Source organism: Lissotriton helveticus, chromosome 4_2 (assembly GCF_964261635.1).
Source record: "Lissotriton helveticus chromosome 4_2, aLisHel1.1, whole genome shotgun sequence".
In the NCBI taxonomy this organism is placed as follows: Eukaryota; Metazoa; Chordata; class Amphibia; order Caudata; family Salamandridae; genus Lissotriton; species Lissotriton helveticus.
The window spans coordinates 115,974,291-115,995,020 of NC_136064.1; positions in this window are offsets into that span (position 1 = coordinate 115,974,291).

Sequence of the window (20,730 nt, forward strand, 5' to 3'; positions counted from 1 at the left end):
TCAAAAACTACAGACCCATCTCCCTGCTCCCGTTCCCAGCGAAAGTCATCGAGAAAGCCATAAACAGCCAACTCGCCACATTCATTGAAGAACACAACATCCTCGACTCCTCCGAATCCGGCTTCAGAAAAAACCACAGTACGGAAACCGCCCTCCTCGCCGCAACACGACGACATCCACACCCTACTGGACAAAGGAGAAACAGTAGCCCTCATCCTCCTCGACCTATCAGCGGCGTTCGACACAGTCTCCCACCGCACCCTCATACGCAGACTCTACGATGCAGGAATCCAGGACAAGGCCCTCAAATGGATCTGCTCCTTCCTCTCCAGCAGGACGCAGCGGGTCAGACTCCCCCTTTCCTCTCGGACCCCAGACCTACCACCTGCGGAGTCCCCCAGGGCTCATCCCTCAGCCCGACGCTCTTCAACGTCTACATGGCTCCACTTGCCCCCATCGTCAGAACCTACGGACTCAATATCGTGTCATACGCTAACGACACCCAGCTCATCCTCTCCCTATCCAACAAGCCCAACACCGCCAGACGCAACTTTCGAGAAGGCATGGAAGCCGTCGCCAAATGGATGAAAAACAGCTGCCTACAACTAAACACCAACAAAACAGAAGTACTCAGCATGGGCCCAAACCCCGACGCCTGGAGCGACACCTGGTGGCCCACCGCCCTCGGAAACCCGCCAACCCCCACAGACCACGAACGCGACCTGGGAATCATCCTGGACTCCAAGCTCAAAATGGACCGCCAGATCAACTCTGTCTCATCTTCCTGCTTCCACACCCTCCGCCTCCTTAGTAAGACCTTCAAATGGATCCCCCTCGAACACCGAAAGACAGTCACTCACGCCCTGGTCACCAGCAGACTTGACTACGGCAACGAACTCTACGCCGGAATAAACAAAAACCTCATCCGCAAGCTACAGAACATCCAGAACACCACCGCAAGAATGGTCCTCAACCTGCCAAAACACTGCCACATCTCCCAGCACCTGCGCACACTCCACTGGCTCCCCGTCTTGGCGAGAATCACCTTTAAGATGCTCACCCACGCACACAAGGCCCTCCACGGCACCGGACCAGCATATCTGAACAGCCGACTCAAATTCCACGCACCCCAAAGGACCCTACGATCAGCCCAGCTCTCCTACGCCGTGGTCCCCCGCACCAGAAAGACCAGATCGGGAGGCTGCTCCTTCTCCTTCCTCGCAGCCAAAGCATGGAATGCCCTTCCGCTCCACCTCAGACAGACAACATCGCTCCCCATCTTCGCATGAAACCTTCGACAGACCCCCTCCTTGATGGAATGGAACCTGCACCCCCCCACCCCTAGCGCCTTGAGACGCTTACGGGTGAGTAGTCGCGCTTTAAGAAACCAATGATTGATTGATTGATTGATTGAAAGGGGAGTAAGGGAAGGGGACTGACGGATGGAGTGAGGCCAAGAACATGAGGGGAAGTGAGGGAATTTGAGCAGGTGAGAGGTAATGGGAGTGATGCACAGAGATGAGAATATGAAGTAGGAGAAGAGGAGTAAGATTGAGTGAAGGGCAGTGACAGTGAGGGAAAAAGAAGCATATTAAGATAGAGGAAAAAGTAGTGAGTGAGAGAGAAGAATTTATGGAAAGAGAGAGGAAAGAAAAGGAAGATTGGTGGAGAGAGAGGGAGACAGTGAGAGAGAGAAAGAGAGTGAGGGACTGTGAGGGAGTGAGGCAGTTATAGTGATTGAGACGGAGAAAGAGACTTAGAGATGGTTGGAGGTAAGGGGAGTGAGGGAGGGAATAAAGGAAGGGGAGTAAGCAAAAGGAAATGAGGGAATAAGAGAAGGGGAGTGACTGAAAGTGAGTGAGGGATGATGTGAACGAAAGAGAGTGAGGGGGCAGAGAGAAAAGTGTGAGGGATAGAGAAAAAGAAGGGTACTGATAGAGGAAGAAAGAAAAGAGAAGTGAGGTTCACAGAGAGGAAAGAGGGAGCAGGAGAAGGAAAGTGAGGGAGAGGGAAGGATACTAATGGTGAGAGAGTGTAAAGGTGATAAAGGAGAGTAAAGAGAGTGAGGGAAGGGGAGTATGATGAGCAAAGGAAGTGGAGTAAGAGACAGAGTGAAGAAAGTGAAAGGGAAGTAAGAGAGTGATGAGTCATACTCACCTTATAAGTAATGAAAAGTTAATAAAATATTTTTTATACATATATCTGTGGAAGAGAAGAAAAAATTGAGTAATTATATATATTTCACAATACAAAATAATTTGTACAATATGTTATTTATTTTACTGTTCTCAGAATATATTGAATTTCACTGAAAACAGTGAATCCAATAGTACTCATCATATAACAGCGGGCAAAAAAAAAGACAATCAATAAGATTGTCTTTAAAAAACCCATTCAACATTTTCATTAAGAATGTAAAAATTTGAAAAAAACATATCATACATGTTTTTTTCGAACAGCAATTTGTTACGTAAGTATGGGATATCACCAACAAACACAAAGTAACAAAACATTATTACTTCTTTTTTATACACTCTAAATGAAGTTATGTACAAACATATGCTAACAACATTTACACGAAATAGTCATTTTTTGTTTCAAATACCATTCCTCATGGCCAAATAGTATGTGTGAAATCCTTAGTTTGGAAGATACTTAATAGTACTCTTAAGCGTCCGTTTCCCAATCTTCTGAATCAAAAGCACCAACATCTTTTGTACCATCTAACAATGGTTGTACCTCCACCCGATGCTATTTATCATGTACATAGAACCTTAAAGAACTAGCATACTATCAGAATCTCAACATCATCTGGTATGCCGATGACACCTTCATCTTAGCAAGGAGCTGAATACCATTAAAAGAAACCTCTACAAGGGAATAAAAAATGTCACCAACATCTCCAACAACTACAACAAATGTAAAACACCTCTGCCTCACTGATGATCAACTTCTCCTCTGATAGCCACATCACCCACTATCTGATACACTTACACTACCTCTACGTCAACTACAAGAATTTTTTGAACCTGATCACCCTCACTCACAAAGTACTTTTCAACACCAGACTACCCTTTCCTAACAGCAGTAATTTTCCCAGGCCAATTATTTTCCCTAAAATTTGGGTTGTAAAAACACTAGGTAAGAATTTGGTAAGTCATAATGCAAACGTTTAAAAATCAATTGAGTATCATTACAATGAGTCCAGCCTTTTGTACATTTTAAATAAGCTGTGTAATGTCCTGATGTTGTAGAAGGCTCGCATACCAGAGGACCCTGAGTAGACGCCCGGCGCATGGTCGGAACTGATGGCTTGTTGATCTATTCCCACTGGTGAATCTTGCAACAAGGACAGGAAGAAGAACCTCATCCTACCACTCCATTAATGATCTGCTAAAATAGAACATCAGGACACACTGCCAGAAGTTTTAATAGGAATACCCCAAGAGGAGTAGATCTGGGGATATGTAATTAGAAACCCTAACAAAGACTGGATTATCTATCTAAACAGACGCAGTAAATATATGGACAATTTGAATCCATCTTTAAAACAAGGCAGCAGGGGACTCTGCACATTGCCGTTTACAAACATTGATTTCAAGAACCCCCTGATTTTATCTGTATATATATGTGGTTGTCTTATGTTTATCTGTTGTTTGGCCCTGAGGAAGGTGATTTAAATATCAGCAGTCACCGAAACGTACGTAGGCCGTACGCATCAAAAACCCTCTTATGTACAACTAATTCATCATATGTACAGAGAAAGAAGCAATTTTTTGTAAATAATGTTTAAATGAAAATATGATTAGATCCCAAAACTTCTCTCTCATGAAAATTCATAGTGGTCTCTCTAGAACAACTCTGTGTTAGTTTAGTATGTCTTGTGTTAATTATACCTAACGTGTTCTTTTAGATTGAATAGTGTATGGAATAGTATGAATGATGGAATGAATGATAATAGGACAATATGATGTGCTTGGGGTTCTTTTTGTTCGAATTGTATTGTGCTATGTACAGTTTTGATTTATAGAACGTGGTACTTCAATGTTATGTATGAAATCAAATCACTAACCACTTTTGTTTAAAAGATATATAAACCGAATTGTAAAATAATAAAAAGAATAAAAAGAATGTTTTGAATACATTTCATGCTTTTTTCCTCTATTTTGCATCCTTTCTCAAAATTACTGTAATAATAATCCATTGAAAAAGAAATATAGGTTTGATCAGAGGTATTCCCTAAGTCTTTGCTTTTCCTCCCTCCTCTGGACCTAAAAACTAACTGGGAGAACTCTTCCTCTATAACTCTGATGTTGTAGAAGGACCATCATGGAAAATAATTGCTACAGTTACAAAAGTTCTTCCTGATATTGATAGTTGAGAAGCCACAACATTTTTTTATTAAAGTTGTCAGTTTTCTTCCATCGGGGTCTGCATTGTTGCAGCATTAAAATTACATACTGTCCATATCTTTGTATAAATAATGTTGATAACATTTGTGAGTTACATTGGGTACAGACCATGTTTTGATTTGCTTGTCTAACTAGATTAATAAAAGACACTGATTTGCAGTCTAGTAAAGTCAAAGATATAACTCTTTCAGTGTCTATTTCAGTACTTCTTTAAACTGAACAATTGTCACAGTCATGTTGCCATTTATAAGAAAGGCCAAAAAGATTTTCAATATCTATACCTTCATCTAGCAATACAACAAGCATATACATTAGAATTCCTGACAATCTTGCTGAATATTCTGTGAAAATTGATTTAAACCAGAACATATGTCTTAAACATTTCGAATATCAGAAACACTTTCTATTTTAGTTTTATCACTACTACATTTCTCAAACACAGAATTCAACAAACAATAAAATCTTTTGTCCCTATTTTCAACAATTTGTTGTAGTAAGGTTTCAAGTAAAAACAACATTAACCACTACATTAGCATAGCAGTTGACACCAGAACTGTTTTCAAACTGAAAACCAGCAACCTCTTCAATAAAATCCTTTTTCTTTTTGCTTACTATCACTGGTTTATCTAGTTTTTTTTCTTTTCTCTGGAACCTCGCTACAATTTTTCTCATATCTTCTTTTTCGGCTTACCACACGTTTTTCAAGTACTGGATATTGAGGTAAATTGGGAGCATGTTCTCTTAACCTATTATACTCTTTTACACAATTTACATATGCACTAAACTTTGTGTCATCAAAATAAATCAGGTATAATCCAGATAAAGTTCTGACTCGAGATAAAGCAACATATGCCATACCCTCTTTAAACACAGTCCTTCCAATATTCACCAAAGCACAATCTACACTTAAACCTTGAGATTTATGAATAGTCACTGCATATGCCAAACAAACAGGAAACTGTTTTTGGCGGACACATAAATCTTTTACAAGCAAAAATTGAGCTGAACAACGACTCAATTGTTGTACTTCTTCAATTAAATCAAATTTTATTTTCAAAAATTCAATGTCATATCTATTTAGGTAATTCACAAAATCAACAGCATTACCCATTGCTCCATTCACTAAACCTCTTTCCACATGTAAATTACGTCGTAAAATTATCCGACAATTTATACATGCATATAGATTCTTTTCTAAACCAGCAGTTTTAGATATTGATTTCTCTAAAGAATCCAATTTTGACTTCAACTTTTCTGACAAAATAATAGTAGCTCCTTCATGCTCTATTCTTTTAATAGCTTCCAGTATTATAATTTCTTCATTTTCTAACTTTAACATTTTGTCATTGAATATTGAACATTCTTGCAGAGTTGGCATCAAGCATATCACTGATTTCTTTTCTGCAATTTTTCTATATATATACTCTGGAAGAATATTTTCATTTGGAAACAAATTTGTAAGTAATCGTGCCTGTAAAGCTTTTTTGAATGACATTTTTTTTGACCGCCCCTGAATATGAATGCCGAAGAATGTTCAGAATCGAACGGAGATTTCTAGACGTGACGAATTTCCAACACTCGTGTGTAGACTTTGAGCGTGGTTCAAGAGGATTTAACGTCGTTGAAAGGAAGCTCAGACAGAAAGTCTTTGAACTTCACGGTCGGACACCTAGAGAAGACTCTTCAATCAAAGCCATGAGTCAGCTGGGTATAACATTGACCCGCACCGCTCGAAAGAAAGCCCTGACAGGCAGTTTTACCACGAAGCGAACTGATATTCCAAGAAGATTTTTTAGCTAAAGATCTTTGGACCTCACGGATTTCATTTATGTGAAGCCATCGACATTGAATAATCGCCGTTCAGTCTCACCCACCCACACGTATCACAAACCCCTGATGAAGGGATCTTTCCCGAAATGCATTGGGAATGGAAAAATAATTTTTTTATTTGAAAACTTTATTTATCTTTCTTGTTCATGTATTAGACAGGAAACCATATGTTTAGCTTAGGACATTGAAAAGTGGCAACTGTTTGTTGTTGTATGATTTGTGTAAAATTAGTTTTTTGTAAAGGAAAAGATTTGAACTTATACATTGTATGAAGATTAAACCAAATAGAAGCTAACACAAGCATTTTGATGATTCACTTGGGCAGAAGGAGTTCTGCCATTCAGCTGTGCGGACAGGGTCTGGTGATTTTGCTTACCAGAATGGTTCACTGTGAAGCTTTTTTGCCATGTTCACTCAGTTTTCCAATTCATATATCTTCAACAATACTTTTATAATCAGCGTCCTTTGCCTGTCGCATATTTGTAATGAGTTCTGAATATTTGAAATATGACCAAATATTAACATTTCCTGGTGTCTTCATGTGTAACTGTTTTAAATACTGGCTATCCTTTCACAGGAGTTAGTTTGTAGTAGATCTCCAAAAACTATGACGTGTTTGCCTCCAAATAACACATCATACTCTGTTTTATGGATTAGTTCGCATTCTTAAATGCACAAAGGTAAGCATTAAATTTGATACCATGCTTAACTCATCAATAATGAGAAGTTCCATTTTTTTCAAGACTCTAGAAACTTCACAACAAGCTTCTCCCGGACTGCCTTTTAAACCTCGCGGAACCCGCTTCGCGGGTCCCGCATCGTCAGTGTCTTCAAATCCGGACCTGTCGAGGCTGCTGTGGGTGCGCGTCTGGGCTGCAGGGCTGCGAGCGCCGGGACCGGGACTCGATATCCCAGGAGTCACGGCAAACCCGAGCCCGTCACACCTGGGCCGCTCTCCCTGATCGCCCCACCCCACTCATTTACCATCAAAAGCTTTGTCTGCCGCTTGTTCGTGGGACGCTACCTGTGACTCTGCTGTGCTACGTGAGGATTTCCCGGACTGCCTTTTAAACCTCGCAGAACCCGCTTTGCGGGTCCCGCATCGTCAGTGTCTTCAAATCCGGACCTGTTGAGGCTGCTGTGGGTGCGCGTCTAGGCTGCAGGGCTGCGAGCGCCGGGACCGGGACTCAATATCCCAGGAGTCCCGGCAAACCCGAGCCCGTCACACCTGGGCCGCTCTCCCTGATCACCCCGCCCCACTCATTTACCATCAAAAGCTTTGTCTGCCGCTTGTTCGTGGGACGCTACCTGTGACTCTCCTGTGCTACGTGAGGATTTCCTGGACTGCCTTTTGAACCTCGCGGAACCCGCTTCGCGGGTCCCGCATCGTCAGTGTCTTCAAATCCGGACCTGTCGAGGCTGCTGTGGGTGCGCATCTGGGCTGCAGGGCTGCGAGCGCCGGGAGCGGGACTCGATATCCCAGGAGTCCCGGCAAACCCGAGCCCGTCACACCTGGGCCGCTCTCCCTGATCGCCCCGCCCCACTCATTTACCATCAAAAGCTTTGTCTGCCGCTTGTTCGTGGGACGCTACCTGTGACTCTCCTGTGCTACGTGAGGATTTCCCGGACTGCCTTTTAAACCTCGTGGAACCCGCTTCGCGGGTCCCGCATCGTCAGTGTCTTCAAATCCGGACCTGTCGAGGCTGCTGTGGGTGCGCGTCTGGGCTGCAGGGCTGCGAGCGCCGGGACCGGGACTCGATATCCCAGGAGTCACGGCAAACCCGAGCCCGTCACACCTGGGCCGCTCTCCCTGATCGCCCCGCCCCACTCATTTACCATCAAAAGCTTTGTCTGCCGCTTGTTCGTGGGACGCTACCTGTGACTCTCCTGTGCTACGTGAGGATTTCCCGGACTGCCTTTTAAACCTCGCGGAACCCGCTTTGCGGGTCCCGCATTGTCAGTGTCTTCAAATCCGGACCTGTCGAGGCTGCTGTGGGTGCGCGTCTGGGCTGCAGGGCTGCGAGCACCGGGACCGGGACTCGATATCCCAGGAGTCCCGGCATACCCGAGCCCTTCACACCTGGGCCGCTCTCCCTGATCGCCCCGCCCCACTCATTTACCAACGGGTCAACCTACTAAGTAACAGCGAATCCCGCTGCGCGGGAGCGCCCGGGGCGAAGCCCGGGCAAAAGGCGGGCCCTCTGAGGCCCTCCGAGGCCAGAACAGGCCGAGACAGGCCACCTCTTCTTTCTGTTTGCTCCTGCAGGTTTTCTCAGCAAGGAATGCTACACTTTGGTGACATTTTGTTCTTTGTATATTCATCTATCATTTTACCTTTACCCTCACATTGTTGTATACAGGGTCAATAGAAGTCCTAATTGTTAGCATTTCTGTGCTTTATTTTTGTGTTGTATAGTAGGATGTCTTCACCTATCCCTACTTTACCTGTTGAGGGGGGTGACAAACGGGGGACGTTGGATAATTTCATCATTAGGACGGCCCCTACGGTTGATAGGGACCTAGCCCTAGCTGAGCGACGCGCTAGTTGGCGGCCCTCGATTGAGCATATTAAGAGCAAAAGGTCCTCTTTGGGTCCCATTTTACCTGGCTTGCCATTGTTAACTGATAGCGCAGAGGGTTCAAAGAGTCCAGAGCTCCCGTTGGATTCTAGTATCCCTCTACTACTTCAGGATAGGGCTACCCCCCCAGATCCTTTGGCTGCTTCCAATTCTGTCATCAGCCTCTCCGCCTCGCTGGTTAGTATCTTAGACGAGGTGGAACTTATGTTAGATACTCTGTTAGTTGCAACTGAGTTATCTCCCAAGCCGGACAAACAGACAGTAGAGGCGGATGTAGTCGCGGATGTTCACCGCTGCCAAGGCCCCCCGCCAAAGAAAAGGAGAAGGAAGGGGCATGGCACAGTTAGAAACAAAGTCATGTCCTCCCCATGTCCCAAGATCATTGATCACCCACCTTTAGGTTTAACCCCCCAGCCTGTTATTGTCACTCATTCTTCAGATCAGCAGGGATCAGACTTACTGGGGAGTATCGAAAAATTGATTAGAACATTTACTTTGGCTTTGGTGGAGAGACTTAAAAAGATAACTGTTCAGTTGGGAGTTTTGGGGAAGGCCTTTTAGGCGTCCCACCCGTGCAACAAGGGTCCAGATGGGACACTCTCTGTTTCTACTTCTAGCATTGTCCCCCTGGTCCCCGCTCCTCGGATCCAGGCTAAACCCAGTAAACAACCCATGAGCACCACGTCACAGGCTACCGCAGTTCCTAGCCGTGATACAAATAGGCAGGATAAGGACGCCACTGGGTGTGTGACATCTAATTGTCCAATACCTAAATCTACAGTTGCAGATGTCACTGTTAAACCCCACATCCCCAAAAGCCATATAGTTAATTTGCCCCCTGAAGCTGCCCCCTTTGTGATAATTCTAACTGGCGTCCCAGTATTAGAAGCGGGGACGAGGGAAGATCAAGCTCAACTTAAAAATAAGGCCATTTACTGGCTAAGGCAGAACCGGCCCCTACCCCCTTACTTAAATGGCGAAATACTTATGGTACGCCGACTTGTATGGCTGGCCCCACCCCAAAAAGCATCATGGGGGACATTATTATAATTAGCTTTAAAGACATAAGGGTGGTCAGCCATATTTTAAATTGGACCGCCCCCAAAAGCAGTAGACTGATTATACCTAGAAAACTGCCTTATTTCTATCCTAGAAATTTGTTAAGTCCAGTGGTTATCCCAGGAACGTGGGCATCCAATGTGGAAAGTTTAATCAGGCCACTGAGGCATCAGCAGGTCAATTATATGAGGAGACAACGCTATCACCTAGAGGGTAATTATCGTGCTGTTAGGTCGCCACTTGCCTCGCAGCCAGCAAATTCTGCACAACCTGTCCATCTGCCCCATTTTGATTCTTGGAACCAGTATCTAAACGACCCTTGAGCCCCACCTGATCCTTGGTCATTTAACCGGCTTTGAATTCCCCTCCATAATTGCTATGAAAGCTTACGAGACCTGGAGGGTGTGGACTGACTGAGTTGCAAATCTTTTGCACCAGTTCGTCCGACACTCTCCATACCCCCAGTATTTAATAACAGTAACCCAGATATTGACCCTAGGCTGTGCCATCTCACTGGCCCAGTTATTGCTCCGGGGCTATGTGATGTTATTGGCCCAGCTACTATTTGTAATCCAGGCCTCGTTAATTTTGAAACCCTTGAAGCCAGTTCTGCAGTTACTATATGCAACCTAGGCCCTGCCATTCCTGAAGTACCTGAAGCTAGTACTGCTATGCATACTTGCGAACCTCCTGATGTCTGTAGTAATAAGGCACTAGCTGTTAAACATAGCCCACAAGGGAATATTGAGTTTTTATTTTGGAACATCGCAGGGATTAGGGATAGGGTTCTGGACTCTTCTTGGGTTGAATTTGTTAGTCCCTTTGGATTCTTGTGTCTCCAAGAAACCTGGACTGTTCACCTAAATGGGTACAGAACCTTTCATGCTGCAGCCTTACCTTCAAAGAGTGGGAGGAATATGGGGGGACTCTGTATTTATATTTCGAATCTGCTGGGCGTTGAGGATATCAAGGTAGTCAAATCAGGAATCTGTCACCAGATCCTATCAATTCGAATGCCCTCCAAGGTCGACGTCATCTTGATTAATATTTATAATAATTTACATAAACGCCTAGTCGCAGACCTGGTCTCTTCCTTGACTGAAGACCTTAAAGGGATTATCACCCGGAATGGGAGGGATTGTATTATTGTCTGTGGGGGGGATTTTAATCATAATCTGTGTGACCAAGAGCGGGGGGGCTGTGGTTTTACAGGGACAGGTGAGGAAGCTATATCCCCACACTTTTCCCATATGGACGGGGGTGAACCACTGAATGATATGCTGGCAACTTTCAACTTAGACTTTGTTAATAGGTTGTTCTCCCCTTGTGTCGACTTTAGCGCAACTTTTGTGGGGAGAGGGCTTGGCACCACTATAGATTTTATCGTTGCTTCTGAAAGTTATGCCACTTGGTTTGCAGATTACTCCACGCACCTTGTAGGGTTTAGTGATCATCTTCCCCTTTCTTTTGCCATTAAAATACCTCAGGTTAAGCAAAACTCATTTATAGATAGACTGTCTTGGTTAAAATTTTGTGAAATGCATAGACAAAATGGTTATGCTATTAAATGGAGCCAGATTGATCCAGAGGCCATGCAGGCCAAGATAGTCAGAAGATCCCTTGCCTTTATTGAAAGGTGTTTAGACGCCGAGGCCTCTCATGAGGAGACCCTGGCAGCCTTTGAGGCCATTTCACGGACAATTCGAGAAAGCTTGTCCCGACAGGGGGAGAGGCCCTACTTCTAGGCTGACGACCAATTCTTAGTTTGACGCTACCTGTTCTAGGGCGCATTCCCACCTTATGGCAGCATTACAGGAAAAGAATAGGGACCCGATTGAGGTGGCCTCCTGCAGAAAAGCCTATCGCTTATCCCGGAAGAACTGTAAGAATAACATAAAACAGGAGGCTTGGAACAACCTGGCTATTGCTGCACAATCCAAGGACAGCGCCCAATTCTGGCGTGCAGTCAATGCACCATTTTTTAACGCATCAAACAACGCCAAGGTAGAGGTTGCTATTAGTGAAAAATCTTGGATTGACTTCTTTTCGGAAGTTTATAACCCGGAGGGGACTTCAAAGTTAGTGGAGGGCATCGATAAGGAGGCATCCCTGACCTTTCAACAAGTTAAATTGGGTATTTCAATTGGCGAAATGTCTGTTGCCATTGAGCAGAGTAGGGAGGCAAAGCCCCAGGAATAGATGGGGTTCCTATCGATTTACTTAAATATTCAGTCGATCTATGGTCCCCCTTATTAAAGAGAGTCCTGGACGCAAGCTGTGAGCTGGGTTTTCCCAGGACCTGGTATGATTCCATCATCATTCCCATTTTTAAAAAGGGAGATAGAGAGAGTCCCTCCTGTTACCGCCCTATCTCCCTTCTTGACTCCTTCATGAAGATCACAGGAAGGCCTGTTCTGAATCGGTTATTATCTTGGGTAGAAGAAGCTGGAATTCAGTACGGTTTTCGAGAAGGGATGGGCACTGTGGAACAGGTTTTGAATTTTACTCTCCTTCAAGGGAAATATGTCCAAGCCAAGGCGGGCAAGCTCTATGCAGCATTTGTTGATTTGAGCGCCGCATTTGACTGCGTTAAGCATGAACAATTGTGGAAGGTGCTGGAAGACCTTAAAATAGAAGAGCCCATCATATATTTTTTAAGGCAACTTTATGCTGGGGCTAGGGCAAGGGTGAGATTCGGAACTAGTGGAGAATGCACCAAGCCCTTTTATGTGAAACGCGGAGTGAGACAAGGGTGCGTCCTCGCGCCTCTTCTTTTTAACCTATATACTAACGACCTAGAGGATGTCTTAGTGTCCAAAGTTATCGATTCACCTAGAATCAATTCCAAACAAGTGGTGTCCCTATTATATGCGGACAATGCCGTTATTATGGCCAGGACAGAGAGAGGTCTGCAGTCCACCTTAGATGCATATATTAATTTTATGGATTCTAGGGGCCTGACTTTAAATGTGAAAAAAACCTTTGCAATGACGTGCGCCAGGGGCAAGTTTAAAACCTGCAAACTGTTTGCACACAAGGACAAAGTGCAGACTACCAAATCCTTCTCATATCTAGGAGTAGTCCTTGAGGGTGGGGGGCACTGGGGTCCAGCCATCAGGAATAGGACCCTGTCGTTTAAAAAAGCGACTGCAGCACTCATGGCCTTCTCGCGAAAGATGGGCAAAAGAACCCCTGACATCCTACTCAAAATTTATATGGCCAAATGTGTTAGCACAGCCATTTATGGGGCTGGCGTCTGGGGCATCCAAGATACTAGGGAACTACAAATAGTAGAAAATGCTTTTTAAGGTTTATTTTAGCAGTACCTGTTAGTTTATCTGTGTTTAACTGTCACGCTGAGTTGGGGGTCCGTCATATTAGTGATTTGATTGCGATGCAACCACTATTACTCTGTCACAGGGTTTGGACCGCAGCTGACCTGGAACTTAACAGAGAGATCATTCGTGATATTATGGTTGTTGACAAATCTTACAAAATAGCGTGGTTATCCTATATCCAAAAGTTTTGCCAAGACATGGGGAAACCCAAGTTCTTTACTGCCCCTGAGGGGCTTTGCAGGATCTCAGGGAAAGACCTAAAGAAAGACTTTTGGAACCATCTGGAACCCCTGCGGCTGGGGGTAGAGTTGAATAAAGGATCGGTTGTACGGCACCAAATGTTGCTTATATCGGGCAACATGCAACCCTATTTGAACTGGTGCATTAAGGGTTTTTACTAGGTTCAGATTTGACATCTTTTTTCGCCTAGTCTCATTCCCACACATTAACGACTGGTCAAAAATGCTTATTAATTGTCCATGTGATGGGAAGGCTGAACAATCAACTCTCCACGTAATTTGTTTCTGCGGTTTTTACCATAACGAGAGAGCACAATGGATTAAACCACTTCTGAAAAAGCACGGTCCTTGGCACCAGTGCCGCCCAGCCTTATTGTATCGCCAGCTGGTACATGATGAACTATGTGTGGCTACCATGGTTGGTTTTTTAAAGAGTATTTTTAGAAAAAGGAAAAGTTTAAAGTGCCCATAAATCCATTGTATTCACAGTTATTCTGCTTTTACCGAAATGTAAAGTTATACTTTGTGTACATTATGTATCGATTTCTGATGAATGTTGCTTTTATGATTTTTAAATTTACAAAAATCGAATAAAGCTTTTCTACTACTACACAACAAGCTTCTCCAGATAGCTTGTGGTATTCTAATTTATTTTCATGCTTTACTGGCAGCATCATTAAACGATGTAAAGGAATCCCTTTAATGTTACGTGCTGCCAACCCAGTTGGAGCAGTAACAACACAAGACAGTGACGACTCAGTTCTTTTCTGTAGATAAGTTGCAATTCCTTTAATTAGAAAACTTTTTCCAGTTCCTGCTTCTCCACTCACGTACAGTCGGACAGGTTTAAATGACGTACATGAGCACTCTTTTTTCTCGTGATATAAACCATGCTCAATCTGTTCTGTCACTTGATCGTATATTTGTTTTTGCTCAACATTTAGTTGTTTTTCCAATTCTTCTAAGTTTATTACATCCTCTTGAGCTTTTTGCATTGCTCTTTCCACCTCATCCATGGCAGTTGCTGCTTCATTTTGGATAATTGGTTCTTCTAGTGGATCCTGACGCAATCTCTGCTGCAATTGTAGCTTCTTGCTGTATTTCGTCGTTCAACATTTTCAGATAATTAGTAAAAACAGGACATTCTATAGTTTTTTTAGTTGCTTTGGATGAATCTTCATAACTGTCAAAATCTCCAAGTAGTTCCAGTTCTGTACGCCATGGCTTAAAGTTTTCCAAAAGAGCTAAATAGTAAAATTCCCTTTTGTCAGGAGTTTCTCAAATCATTTTTCGGTGATTAATCAAATGTCCTTTTCTTTGTATCACTAAACATCCTTCAGATCCAATCACAACATATACTCCTTTATTGATATCTTCTGTAATATTCCTCTTAAAAGTATAGCTTTGCAGTACTTCATATAGACAAACGTTCTCAAGATGATTACTTATATTGGGATAGTATGTATCCAACATATTTGTCTTCGAAATATCTGTACTGTCTGGTTCTCTCTCTGCTAAATACTCAATTTCTTCTACAGATTTCAAAACTCGGTTTCATGTTCTTGCAAGACCTAAACTCACCAAATGATTGTTCTAGATTTGGAGTATAGACTTGCAGATGATAAGCGATCTGAACATTCATATGCTCCGATTTCTCGATTAGACAACATCTTCAAACTGTAACTGTACAATTTCTTACTTAGGCTCTTTTCATGAGAAATTTCTTCCCACATTTCTCTTTTCAGATTTAGTAATGTAAGACTTTACATATCGAGCCACAGCAATGGAGTTGTCTGCAACATATTGAATATGCATGTTAGCATTCCACATGGACAAAATGACTGAGTTATAGTCATTTATGTATTTTGACGCTTCATTTCTTCTTAAGTTGTAGGTATTTTTCGGTGATTTTCTTGTGATAGTATGTCGCAAAAATGACATAAAATTGTTCACTCTTCCTTTTGGTAATACTGGACGTGGAAATGCAAATCGACATTTTGTGTAGAACTTATCCTTAGATTTGTACTTTCGACGACAGTATTTTCCACAACGATGGGTTTGAAATCGTAAGACTTTATGTCTTAAATTCTTTTGTTCTATACTTTTTGGTACATCACATGTAGAATATTGTTCAATAAAACTCCTCACTGTGTCATCTGAATCTGTTCCAAATTTGGGGGCATCTTTGATCCATAGCAGCATATGTATGTGAGGAGCACCTCTTGCTTGATACTCCTTTCTCCAAAAGAAATCCAGAACCTCTCCAAGAGGAAGATTTTTTTTGTTTGTAATAACAGACATCATAGCTTCAAATCTGTGATTGAAATACCTGCATACATTAACTGGATCCAAAGAGCACAGTACTCCAGTTGTCTTGTATTCTATATTTTCTATGTTTGCATTTGCCTCTCGAAGAACTTGAAATAAATCTTCCCAAGCATACTCTGCACAGCTTAGAGTAAATAACCATGTAGGAGTTCCTAAGTTTCTTAGCATATATTTCAATTCCCCATGACGACGGTACCAATACTCATTAGTACCACGCTGACTTGCCATGAGATTAATTAGCTGCGATTCCAAAACAGTATCTTTCTGTTGGACTTTATCCATAAAGTCCTTTGCCGAAACATTTTGCAAATGTACACCACTTTTTTGTATATGGTTCACTGCATAAGAAAGTCCAGACAAGTCACTCTCAAACAGAAGATGAAACAAATATGGAATACATTGGCGAAACCTTGGATCTTCTGCATATAATCTTGATGTACGGTATTCAGATGCAGGAATCTGCACAGGTCGTTCATCATATCGTCCACCTTTGCCTGTGGAAATAACTGAGGGAAACAACGAGCTTCCAAGCTTTCTTTCCATACACTAATGGGACTTCCTTTCACTTCTTTCATTTGAAATAACTCAATAGTATTCCCCATCACTTCTTTAGAGTGAAGTGGATGCACACTATAATGTTAATAAATTTCTTCAGTTCTGGACACATCCACGTTTTCAATTTGTCCAGTTCACAAATCACTGTCCTCTTCTACAGTTGTTTCTAAGCATGGGCGGATTTTGCGAATTGGCAATCCGCGAACTTGCGTATTTACGGATTCGCAATCCGCAAAATCCGCGAACTCTCGCGAATTTGCGGATTTTGAAAAAATGTTTGTGTTCGCAAGTGTTTCTGCCAGTTCGCGAGGGTTGTGTACCAGTTCGCAATTGCGAACTTACTTGTCGGCTCGCAACGGCCGCGACTATGTTGTTTCTACGTCTGGTTCATCATCACAGGTTCACAGCACCCTCTGTTTCACCACTGCCACCCTCTGGTACACCCATGCCACCCTCTGGTACATCACTGCCACCCTCTGGTTGGTTTATCACTGTAGATTATGGGGTGAAAAAAAGCAAGCACACCTGCCCTGCTTCAACTGACATGAATTAATTTGGGGTTGATTAATGTGTCACTGAATTTAAACTTCCAGTCTGGCTGGCACCTGCTTCCTTATTTGTAATTTACTTTCTGTTGCAGTGAATTTTTTTTTCACAGGACCTTTGTGTCCTACTTGTAGCTATTCTCTGAGCCTGCTGTGAGGGTCAGAGCAGGGTCATAGAATAGTTGCAAGTAGGCAACTGAACTCTGAAGGGTCCCCTCAGGAAGCACTACAGGGAATGGTTACTAATGATAAGATTGAACTTTTGCACCTGCTGAGTGCTTTCAGTTTTGTCTGTAATTGCTTTCTGTTGCAGTGTAATTTTTTTAACAGGACCTTTGTTGTATACTTGTAGCTATTCTCTGAGCCTGCTGTGAGGGTCAGAGCAGGGTCATAGAATAGTTGCAAGTAGGCAAATGAACTCTGAAGGGGCCCCTCAGGAAGCACTACAGGGAATGGTTACTAATGATAAGATTGAACTTTTGCACCTGCTGAGTGCTTTCAGTTTTGCAAAAATCCAAATATCCAGCAGCATCCACAAAAAGTAATCCTTCCAGGTCAAGATCCAAATCAAAGTGACCAGCACAGGAACAGGAAGTTGGAGACTGTGGGGCACTTCCTTCCTCCCCCCCCCCCAAATGGACTCCTTGCAAAGAAAAAGTGCAGGCAAATGTCAACCTGAGGAGTTATTCTGATAAAAATCATAATTTTCAAGGTTTATGCTGCCTGCTGGTGGATTTCTTGTGCGAAATTGCAAATTTTGCAATCTCGCAATTGCGAGATTGTCGCTGCCCGCCGCATCTACGTGTTTGCAAGTGTTTACTCTCGCGAAATTGTATAGTATTCTAATTGGCAAGTGCGACCAAGCAAAAAATCTTCTTCGCACGGATTTTACGAATTTTCGGCAAGTTAGCTAGAGTTCGCGGATTACCGAATTTGCCAAAAATCCGCAAGTGGAACGGATTTTACGCCCATGCTTAGTTGTTTCCTCTTCTCCTACATATACATTTTTATAGTATTGATTATTTTTTACCAAATACAACGTTGCCTTTTTCACTTTCCTAACATCCACTAATTCTTGCCAGATTTTCTTACTCTTCGTAGGAATGCCATTAACTAGAATAACTAGAGGTTCCTCTTCCACAATTTCTACACCAATTGTTTCAATATTTTTCTTTAAATATAGAGGCAAATAAACAACTCTTACCTTTAATCCTCTCTGTAAATCTGAAGGAGGCAATTTCCCTGTCTTTGGCTCCATACGAACAATAGCCTGAAATGGTTGCACACATTGAATAAGAATAGACTCATAAGTATTTAAATCCATCAGTTCAGAAGGAATATTTTCTAACTCAAGATTATTATGTACAGCTCTAGCAGGCATTTTGTTTTCATTTAATTCATTATAACAATATTTACAAATACGTTGATCAGAACCCAAATCAAAACAATTCTCTACCAACAAATAAGTTGCAAATTTCTTCCACTCATTATCATTCTCCTTTTCACTTTTTAAATATAGATCAACTAATCTGGTCTGATTTTTATAATGAATTCGTCTACAACAAATACAAGAAAAGTTTGGCTTTTCACCCGAAACGACCTTAAACCTTGTAATTTCTTGCTCAAAATTTTCTGTACTAAAATTCTGTACATTTGCTTCCACATTGCCTTCTATTAATGTATCTGTTTCTGCACTGTCTTCTTCAGGACCAAAGTAACTAACCTCAATTTCTTCACAAATGTTGATTACATCTAATACAGATCCATGCAAAAGAGCACTGTTTAACTTTTTTAGCTTAAGTGCTGGACTTTTTGCATAATACAACCTTCTCACTAATTTCCTCACTTGAGCATGATGCACAGCTAACATCCTGAAATGGTGAAAAACACTCTGACATACTTTTTCCGAAAAACAAGCCAGAGAATGACCTTGTAAACCCGTTTTTTCTCTCACTCTGCAAGGGTCTAATTCTTGCAACATCTTAATCTTTTGTTTAACACTTTTCTTACTATACTTACGTAAGAAATTGCGAAAAAAATCAATTGAATCCTGTCGTACACTACAAATACTACTACAATTCCAAGTGTACACTGGAGCCTTAGGACATCTCCCTAAAACTTCATCAGCTAACACCTCTTCTGCATTTCTAGGGACAATTTTCTCTTTTTCAATCGGACAACCATTCTTAACCTCATAAGCTCGACCACTGGTGTCAACTGCATGCAACAAATCAGTTCAGTTCAGTAAAATCTTTATTTCGATGAAAAGATCATCATAAAAAGTACAAAGATGCATTTATACAAAATACAAAAATTCATTATAAGTCTGAACCAAAAAGTTTAAAAACACATTACAAAAAGAGGTTGTTAAAATGTTTCAGAGTTAATTCGTCATTATTTAGTCTCGGGTTTTCATGCGTCTTACTGACACTTTCAAAAAATTTACAATCGAGCACAAAGTACGCGTATCAGCAGCCATTTGTAAAAAGGTCAGGGCAATCTTAGCTTGGCGGATTTTAGCCTCATTTAAAATGTCAACCAGAAATCTACGACGGGGCATTTGATAAAAAGAACATAAAAGTACAAAATGAAGGGTGTCCTGCGTAGACCTATTGTCGCAGACGCAGGCACCCTTCTGCTCAACTGTCACTGTAAAACCTGCGGGATAAGCTAAAATGTAATGTAACAAGTTAAGCCTAAAACGACACATTAAAAATCTATCCTGGTGATTATACATTAAAAATAAATAGAGTTCCATGCCCGCTCCATTTCTCACTTGGCGATGTGCCACAACTGATTTCTTTATGAATCGGAGCTTAATCATTGTGCTTCAAATTTATCTAATAGCTCTCTTTTAATTTGGTGTTTACATGTTGGGATGATGGAGGTCGGATCACTAAGGAGTGATGAATGGTTGATGGATTCCAAAGTCTCTTTAATGTACCTTAACCACGGAATATGGAGGTGATTGTCCTTTAGCAGGCAGTCGCTGACTATTTGCCTGCTTAGTTCCGCTACAGGGTTTACCCATAACCTGAGCCATATCATAATAGGCCTCACCTGCACCAGGTCAGTGATATATGGAATCGCCAGTTCTGTGTGTGTTATTCCTGCTGGGGTGCCCTAGGGTAATTTCAGGATCCTCCTTAAGAATGTATCTTCCTCCAATTGTAGGAGCATGACATCCCTAAAGCCCCAGACCTCCGCCCCATATAAAGCTTTTGCGGTACTTACCGCTTCATACAAGTTCATCAACTGTTCGGGAGACCACCGCCCCAGTCTACGTGCAAAGTTGTAAATCGCCCCATTTGCAGATACCAATTTTCTGCATCTTTCATCAATTAAAGGATCGAACTTTGTATCCCTGTCAAACAGAAGTCCCAAATAGGAGAAAGAGCTTACGGTTTCTAGTTTGTGGGACCCTATTTGAAATGCAAATTTCCTACTAGGCTTCTTGCCTGCTATCATAACATAGGATTTGCTCAAATTCACCGACAAATCTAATTTGTCCATGAAATCCACAAACCCATCGACAAGATGTTGTAGGCTCAGAGCCGTCCTGGCAAGCAGGATGGCGTCGTCCGCATACAGTAAAACCGGTATGTGACGGTTTCCTACTTTGGGGCAATCCACATTTAGGGCAACCAAGCTTCTCTCCTATTGATAAATATTTTTGAAAAAATTGTCTCTTATAGATTAAAAAAAGTGAATGACAGCGACCACAGCCAACAAATATTAGAAATGGAAATGGCACTTTCAAAACACCAAAAGTATTCAACTACATATGTTCAGATCGATACGATCAACCATAGGAAAATTATTTGGAAACCAGATAATAAAGATGA